Source organism: Rhinolophus sinicus, chromosome 18 (assembly GCF_057876585.1).
Source record: "Rhinolophus sinicus isolate RSI-liver-muscle chromosome 18, RSI-T2T, whole genome shotgun sequence".
NCBI classification, from domain to species: domain Eukaryota; kingdom Metazoa; phylum Chordata; class Mammalia; order Chiroptera; family Rhinolophidae; genus Rhinolophus; species Rhinolophus sinicus.
Genome location: NC_142518.1, coordinates 33,733,028 through 33,742,900, shown reverse-complemented (window position 1 = coordinate 33,742,900; position 9,873 = coordinate 33,733,028).

The following is a 9,873-nucleotide window of genomic DNA, read 5'->3' as shown; positions in this document are numbered from 1 at the left end:
AAGATCAGAGCAGAAATAAATGAAATAGAAACCAGAAAATCAATACAAAAGATCAATGAATCCAAGAGTTGGTTCTTAGAGAAGATAAACAAAATTGACAAACTTTTAGCCAGACTCATTAAAAAAAAAGAGAGAGGACCCAAATTAATAAAATCAGAAATGAAAGAGGAGAAGTGACAACAGACACTGCAGAAATACAAAAAAAAAAAAAAAAAAAAAAAGAAAAAAAGAAATTACTATGAGCAACTATATGCCAGCAAATTTGACAATCTGGAAGAAATGGACAATTTTCTAGAGGCATACAACCTTCCAAGGCTAACTCAAGAAGAAACAGAAAACCTGAATAGACTGATTACCACCAGGGAAATTGAATCAGTAATCAACAATCTCCCAACAAACAAAAGCCCTGGACCAGATGGCTTTACAGGTGAATTTTACAAAACATTCAAAAAAGAATTATCACCCATTATTATCACCTAATTATCACTATCACCTCAAGCTCTTCCAAAAAATCCAGGAGGGAAGACTCCCAAACACTTTTTAAGAAGCCACTATCACCCTGATTCCAAAATCAGACAAAGACACCACAAAAAAAGAAAACTACAGGCCGATAACTCTAATGAACATAGATGCAAAAATCCTCAACGAAATACTAGCAAACAGAATTCAGCAATACATTAAAAAGATCATACACCATGATCAAGTGGGATTCATCCCTGGTATGCAAGGGTGGTTCAACATCCATAAATCAATTAATGTGATACACCACATTAACAAAATGAAAAATAAAAATCACACGATCCTATCAATAGATGCAGAAAAAGCATTTGATAAAATCCAGCAGCCATTTATGATAAAAACCCTTAAGAAAGTGGGAATAGAGGGATCATAGCTCAACATAATAAAGGCCATATATGATAAACCCACAGCTAACATCATTCTCAATGGGGAAAAGCTAAAACCATTCCCCTTAAGATCAGGAACAAGGCAAGGTTGCCCACTTTCTCCACTTCTATTCAACATAGTGCTGGAAGTTGTAGCCACAGCAATCAGACAAGAAAAATAAATAAAAGGCATCCAAATCGGTAAGGAGGAAGTAAAATTGTCATTATATGCATATGACATGATACTATATTTAGAGAACACTATAGACTCCACCAAGAAACGATTGGAGCTGATAGACGAATTTAGTAAAGTAGCAGGATACAAAATTAATATTCAGAAATCAGTTGCATTTGTATATACCAATAATAAAACATCAGAAGGAGAAACTAAAAAAAAAAAAATCCCATTTACAAATGCTCCAAAGACTATAAAATACATGGGAATAAATTTAACCAAAGAAGTAAAAGATCTATACTCAGAAAATTATAAGACACAGAAAAAAGAAATGAAAGAAGATAGAAATAGATGGAAACACATACCATGTTCATGGATAGGAAGAATTAATATTGTTCAAATGTCCATACTGCCTAAGGCAATATACATATTCAACACAATTCCTATCAAACTACCAACGACGTTTTTAACGGAAATAGAACATATAATCCTAAAATTTATATGGGACCATAAAAGACCCCGGATAGCCTCAGCAATCTTGAGAAATAAGAACAAAGTGGGAGGTATAACAATACCTGACATCAAATTATACTACAAGTCTACAGTAATCAAAACAGCATGGTACTGGCATAAAAACAGATACATAGATCAATGGAACAGAATAGAGAGTCCAGAAATAAATCCATACCTATATGGCCATTTAATCTACGACAATGGAAGCAAGAATGTACGGTGGGGTAAAGACAATCTATTCAATAAATGGTGCTGGAGACTTGGACAGACACATGCAAAAAAAATGAAGCTGTATCACCTCTTTATACCATATACAAAAATAAATTCAAAATGGCTTAAAGACTTAAATGTAAGATCTGAAACCATAAAATTCCTAGAAGAAAATATAGGAAGAAACTTCACAGACATTATCCGGAGTAAGATTTTTACTGATATATCCCCATGCGTGAGGGAAATAAGAGAAAAAATAAACATGTGGGATTACATCAAACTAAAAAGTTTTTTCACAGCAAAGGAAACCATCAATAAAACCAAAAGGGATCTTACTGAATGGGAAAAGATATTTGCCAATGATATATCTGATAAGGGGTTAATATCACAAATTTATAAAAAACTCACTCAACTCAACTCCAAAAAAACAAACAACCCAATTAAAAAATGGGTAGACAACATGAAGAGACATTTTTCTAAAAAGGACATATAGATGGCAAATAGACATATGAAGAAATGCCCAACCTCACTAATCATTAGAGAAGTGCAAATAAAAACCACAATGAGATGCCACCTCACCCCAGTCAAAATGGCTGTCATCAATAAATCAACAAACAAGAAGTGCTGGCGCTGATGTGGAGAAAAGGGAACGCTTGTGCACTGTTGGTGGGATTGCACATTGGTGCAGCCACTATGGAAAACAGTATGGAGGTATCTCAAAAATCTGAAAATGTAACTACCTTGTGATCCAGCAATTCCACTCCTAGGTATCTATTCGGAGAAATCCAAAACTCTAATTCAAAAATCTTTATGCACCCCTATGTTTATTGCAGCATTACACACAATAGCCAAGACATGGAAACAACGGAAATGCCCATCGGTAGATGACTGGATTAAGAAATTGTGGTACATTTCTACAATGGAGTATTACACATCCATAAAGAAGAAATAAATCTTACCATTTGCAACAACATGGATGGACTTAGAGAACATTATGTTAAGTGAAATAAGTCAGACAGAGAAAGACAAATACCATATGATCTCACTTATATGTGGAATTTAAAGAAAAGAATAAATGAATGAACTAATCAGAAACAGTTTCAGAGACATAGAGGAAAACTGAGGGTTGCTAGATGGGCGGGGGGTGGGGATAAGGGGGAAGGTGAGGGGATTAGAAAACAGTCAGTAACCACAAGATGACCACGGGGTTTTGAAAATTAATTTGAGGAATGTAATCAATAATGTTATAAGGATTTTGGAGGGTACCTGATGGACACTTGTCCCATTTGGGAGACCATCTCAGGGATGATGTAGATGGCTGATCACTGCACTGTACACCTGAAGCTGAAGCTGAACAACAGTGAATGAATGCCCACTATAATTTTATATGTGTGTGTGTGTGTGTGTGTGTGTGTGTGTGTGTGTGTGTGTGTATGTATGTATGTACATACTTACAAGAAGCGGAGTACAGCATTAGGAATAGAGACAGTGCAAATGTAATGGCTCTGTGTGATGTCAGAGGGATAGTGGATGGGGGAGGGGAGTTCACACAGTGTGAGGGATATAAATGATAAACGTCTAAGTATCACGTTGCCTTGTGCACCTGAAATTAATAATGAAAAGAAAAAATTTACGTTAGTTCATGGTTTTATGCCAAAATAAATAAGTTAATAAAATATAGGGAGAAAGGAGTTAGGAAAGAAAAATTCTTCACAGAAAACTATCAGATAGTAAATATAGAAAATTAATTTTTTATAACCACTTGCAGAATGGATTCAAGCAAGGATCTTAGCAGATGACAAAAACTTGAGTGAAAGATTATTAATAAACAGTTTATTCGCATGTCTTTCAAGTATTAAATCATAAATTATTTTATTAATTATAAAGGAAAAAAAAACATTCCTATACAGTTAAGAGATCTGGTAATAATCACCTTAACCTGATGATCAAACTTAAGATCACCAATCACCAATAATCTAATATAAAATATCCTTTGATGTGATGCAATAAGTACACAACCTCAGTCATGCAATATTCTTACCAAAAATTTCTAACTTGAGCCCAATCATGAGGTAACAATCAGGCAAATACATATGTAAGGCATTTTACAAAACAACTGGCATGGATCCTTAAGAAATTCAATGTTGTAAAACAAAACAAAACAAAAACTAAACCCAAAAGGTAAGAGGACTGTTCAAGATTAAGAGAATAAATGGACGTAATGACCAAACACTGTGTGAGAAACCTGATTGGATTCTGGATTGGAAAATAAAAAATATATAGACATTGCAACAATTTAGAAAATTTAAATATGGACTGTATACTTGATGATATTATTGATTAGTGCTAATCATCCTAGATGTTATTAATGGCAATGTGGTTATGTGGAAGAAAGTTCTTACTCTTAAAAGATGCAGGCTGATAGGACCATTTGTGACAACATGGATGGATCTTGAGATTATAATGCTAAGTGAAATAAGTGAGACAGAAAAAGCAGAGAAACATATGATTTCACTGATATGTGGTATATAAACCAAAAACAACAAAAGAACAAGACAAACGAATGAGAAACAAAAACTCATAGACACAGACAGTAGTTTGGTAGTTACCAGAGGGTAAGGCGGGTAGGGGGTGGTAGATGAGGGTAAAGGGGAAAAATATATGGTGATGGAAGGAGAACTGACTCTGGGTGGTGAACACACAATGGGATTTATAGATGATGTAATACAGAATTGTACACCTGAAATCTATGTAACTTTACTGACAATTGTCACCCCAATAAACTTTAATGAAAAAAATGTGTTGAATTAAAAAAAGATGCAGGCTGAAGTTCTTTGATGTGAATGTCATGAGTGCTTCAACTTATTTTCAAATAATTTGTTTTAAAAAACAGACAAATAATGAAAACGTGGTAATATACACAATTGGTGAATCTAGGCGAAAGTTGAATTAGTGTTGATCAAAATATTTCTTTAAATTATCCATAGGTTTGAAATTTTTTCAATATTAAGTGTTGAGGAGAAAACTATTCAGAGGAAAAATTATTCTGAGCCAAAAACTCTTTACCAAGTTAAGTTATTAATCAGTTATAAATGAAATGATATTCATTTATAAGTGATATGAAACTCATCACACAAGCAAAAATGAAAATTTATGTTCATAGTGAAAGGAAAATTTTTAAGAATGCACTCCAGAAAAATAAGCCTGAAAACTAAGAAAGAGTGCTATTCCATGACCAGGAACTAACTAGAAATCCAGTAAAATATCAGTGACCATGTGTTGGCAGTATAGAAAGCAAATAGACTAAATTAGAATTCAGTGGGCTCTAAGACGAATATAGTAGGCTCTAAAATGAATGTAGTGGATTCCAAAGGAAATATAGAATAAGTAAATTGGAAGACATTAGGAGTATGGTAAAGAAAGCCTATTATCCTCTCAATTAAAGAGAGACACAGAGCAAACAAAAATGTGGCATTACTGAACAATTTGTTGAATTTAAGAAAAACACATCCATTTGACCTGATACTAGTCAAGTTCTCCTTTGGGATCTCCATTTGGGAACCAGAGAAAAGAAAACACTGTATAATTATGCCACACTACTCGGCTCTACAATTAACAGTATTCTCACAACTGTGTTATTATATAAATATTTTATTGATTTGTTTTTACTTTTAGAATATTTTCTTATGGTTAAAGAACATAATATAAATGTTATCAATCTTGACAATATAAAAATAAAGGAATGGCTGATAAGTTACGGGGAGGAAGAAGTAGAGGAAAATATAGAAGTGTCACAATACTTATCAAGTGCCAAAAGATATTGCAGAAAATTGGTAGAAGCTGAAGTAAGTGTTTAAGTATACTACTCAAAGATATGAAGGAGAAGCTAAATTAATGGAAAACCAAAAATGGTAGTGATGGTAGTGAGAAGAGAATGTGGAAGTGATATAACTGAATTAAATCCTCACCCAAAATACAAGAAAGTCAATAGACAGTGTCTAAAGTAGAGAAATGAAGAAATAGTGCTGATCTGGGATTGTGGGAAAAAGCACCATCATAATGTTGATGATAGAAGTGTAAATTTCAGTAGTCTGTTTGAGGGTAATATCTATTAAAAACCTTAAAAATATGGATACCCTTTCACTTAGTAATTCTACTTGAGGGAATTATCATAAAGAAATACATAGTTATAAGAGATTTACCTACAAGCATGTTCAATTGTTGTACAAGTGATATATTGAGAAGAACCCAAATATAGGGGATATTAATTAAATACATTTGGTTTATTCATAAAATGTGTGACTATAACCATTAAAAATGATAATGTATACTTCATTCAAGAGTAATCATGACTATTTCAACCATTGATTTATTTACGGAATATGAAATATCTGTTATGTGCTAGATGTCTAATTCTAGATGACATGGATACATCAGAGGCAGAACAGATAAAGTCTCTGCCCTCACTGAGCTTAGATTTTAATGGGGTTGTGAAAAGCAGAGGAAACAATAAATAAATAAGTAGCTATATTGGATGTCAGACGGTAAAAGTGTCCTGAAAAAAAACCAAGCACAGCAAGCGAAGGAGAGCAATAGGGTAGGGTTTTATAATATTTTGTGTAAGTTGGTGAGGGAAGGTCTCTTTCATATGGTGACATTTGAGTAGAGATGTCAATGAATTGAGGAGCAGAGCCAAGAAAATATCTGGTGAAGAGCATTTCAGGCAAAAGAAGAGGAAATACAATTAACTAAAACTAGAAATATTCTTGACTTGTTTGAGGAACAGCAAGCAGACCCACAATGTTGGAGTGGAGTGAGCAATGGTGGGGAGCAGTAGGACATGAGTGTGGTGTGGGGTCAGCCGATCTTATAGGGTCTTGTAGACTATGCTAAGAATTTTTAATTATTTTTTTCATGAGAGATGGGAAGCCATTCAAGGTTTTGAGCAGAAGAGTAAAATGATCTGAGTTTCATTTTAGAAGGACAATCCTAGCTACTTTGTGATGGATAGACTATTAGGGCCCTTGCTCTTGAAACTGGGTAATCTTGGGACTGCATCAACCAACAGTTTGGTGAAAGTGATGTTATGTAACTTCTGAGGTTAGGTCATAAAAGGTCATGAATTTTACACCTGATTCTCTTGGGGTTCTTGCTCTGGTGGAAGTTGACCACCACATAAGAAGTTTGACTGAGATCTTCATGCTAGAGAGGCCATGTGTTAGGCACCCCAGTCAACATCTCAAGTTGAGCTCACAGCTGACAGCCACCATCAACTGTTAGGTTCATGAGTGAGCCATCTTGGACAGCAAGCCCAGTTGAGCCTTCAGATGACTATAGCCCTGGCTGACATCTGGCTATAACAGCATGAGAGACTACAAGCGAGAACTGCCCAGCTAAGTCCTTCCTGAAGTTCTGATTCACTAAATTGTGAGCAAAATAATGTGGTTGTTGTTTGATACTACTACATTTTGGCGGTAATGTGTTATGCATGAATAGCAACCAAAATGCCAGAAGAGAGATGACAGTGGCTTGAACCTGGGTGGTAGAAATGGAGGTAGCCAGATGTAACCAGATTCTGGAAATATTTGGAAAGTAGAGCCAAAAGAACTGAGTGTGGGGTATGAAGGAAAGAGTCAAAGATAACTAGGCAAACTAGGGTGAGGCAAATGAGGCACTTTTCAGGTGTAAAGTTTAAAGGGCACCAAACATTGAGCAATCGAGACAAATAATATTTCAGTGCAGTATTTTTCAAAAAATCGAAATTAATGCAAACATTCATGATGAATAAAATATCAAAATGTTGAATAAACACAGGATCAGTAATTAGTGTTTTCTTTTGCCTTCAGGCTCCAATATGGCTAGGCACAGCACTGCTTCTGGATGTTCCCAATATGCCCATTCATTGGTTTTACTTATCTTAACAGGTAGAAGATGCATATGGATCACTCTGTTCAGTTTCCTTCTATGCCATCGTTGCTTAGGGAGCTTTACTCAGCTCCTCACTTCACTGGGTCCATGGGGCATTCTTTTTTAATTTTCCCACTGACCTTCCTCCTTTTTTCTAGAGTGCTTGCATGTGAGTCATAGTAACTATTTGAGAGCTGATTGTCTGCAAACTCACAGTATCTTTGCATCATTTCTGTAGAGGCGGTTACCTGCCTAAAATACTTAACACAAGATTGACAGATGCCAAATCAGCCTCATAATGTACCTGCCCACTCTCCTCCAGCCAGTACATATCCTTTCAAAAAGAAACACAGCCACTACAGTCACAGGGGCTATGACTTCTCTGAAATTAAGAGGATGCCTCCACCTCCCTCTGAGCTACTACAGCTAGCCACTGTTTGAAGGAGGGCCCCATCAGGGAAAAAAGGCACACATGAATTATGATAATTTGATTAAGGTTTAGTAATTGGAATATTTACCAAGGTGTGGGCAGAGTGCAGGGAGTCTACAAAGGATAGTGAGATACCCCTGACAAAGTAATAGCAGAGCTGTTACCACCCCTAGGTGGTATCCAGAATCCTAGGTGGATTCCAGAAATGGAATCTGGAAGGATAATGTCATATGGAAAGGATGACCTTGAGAGGAGCTGTGAGCACTGGTTAAGGGACACAAGTAGCCCCTGGAGACCTCAGAGGGTAGAAACCATGGAATAAGTACTCCAAATTTACTCCCTTTGTCCTGTTATCTCCCTATTAAACTCCACATTGGACGACCTCAACCGTAATCCAGAGCATATGCCTGTTACAGACCATAAAGAACAGCCTCTCATGGCAGAAAGCACTGTGCAGAAGAGTGTAAGGCAGATCTAGAGCGGTATTTGGAGACATTCAGCACAGGTAGCCTTCAATTAAAGCAATACTATGAACCAGATACCTTGCTTTCACAACAAAACATTATCTTTGCCATTTTCAGGCCTAGTATCCAGAATTTATGGATCTTTAAATAAATGTATTTTAACTTGCAAGCAACCCCAGTCTCTGATTGATTGCCATTCATCTGCTGTAACAAATTTAGCTGCAAAAACAAAATCTCTGGATATGAACAAGTGGTATGTGCTAGATCTGAAGCGGCCAGTAAAATCTATATTAATCTTCACTTCCCAAATTCTCCAGTAATCTGCTGTTTGAAGTGTCTCTTGATGTGTTCTTTCAGAAATGATGATTTAAGAGTGCAGTGAAGTGTTCTCTCACAGTTAACTCTTGGGAGAGTGGACTTTGAAACAAATTTAATAGAAAAACTATTTGGTAATGTGTATCAAAAGCCTTAATAATGTTCACTCCTCCTATTATTTCTATTTCTGGGAATCTTTCATAAAAATACAAACGCAAACAAAAAATTTATGTTCAATCATTTTTATTATAACTCTTTCCAAACAGAACCCTTAAAACCTAAAATAACTAAACATACAACAATAAGGAAATGAATAGGAATATGTCACAAATACACCAGTGGAGATCACAAAGTCCTCAAAATTATGTTTATAAGGAATTTTTTTCATAGCATGCAAAAATTATTATGATACAAGACTGAGTGGCATATGGTCTCAATTATATAAAGCTAAATGTATAGAATGGAGAATCACTGAAGCATTAGCTAAAAATTTAAGTTTTTATTTTGAAATAATTATAGATTCACAGGAAGTTACAATAATAGTACAGAGAAGTCCAATATACCCTTCACCCAGTCTCCCCCCCGACCCCCCGCCACGGGAACGTCTTACTTAATCATAGCACATTATCAAGATCAGAAAATGTACTTGCAAAGATTGGTACATGCTCACCAGCATCATTAAAGTTATTTCTGAATAATAGCCCATATAAGCCCTTAGCAATCACAATTGATTTATATGCATATCATGATTGAAATGTTACCACTTCAATTTTTTTATTTTAAAATTTTTTATTTATCAATTACAGTGGCATACAATATTATATTAGTTTCAGGTGTACAATATAGTGATTAGACATTTATATAACTTACAAAGTTATCACCCCAATAAGTCTAGTACCCATCTGACACCATACAAATATTTCTATTCTTAATGGAGTATAGCAGAGATCCTATTAGTTCTTGCTCGTGCTCTCA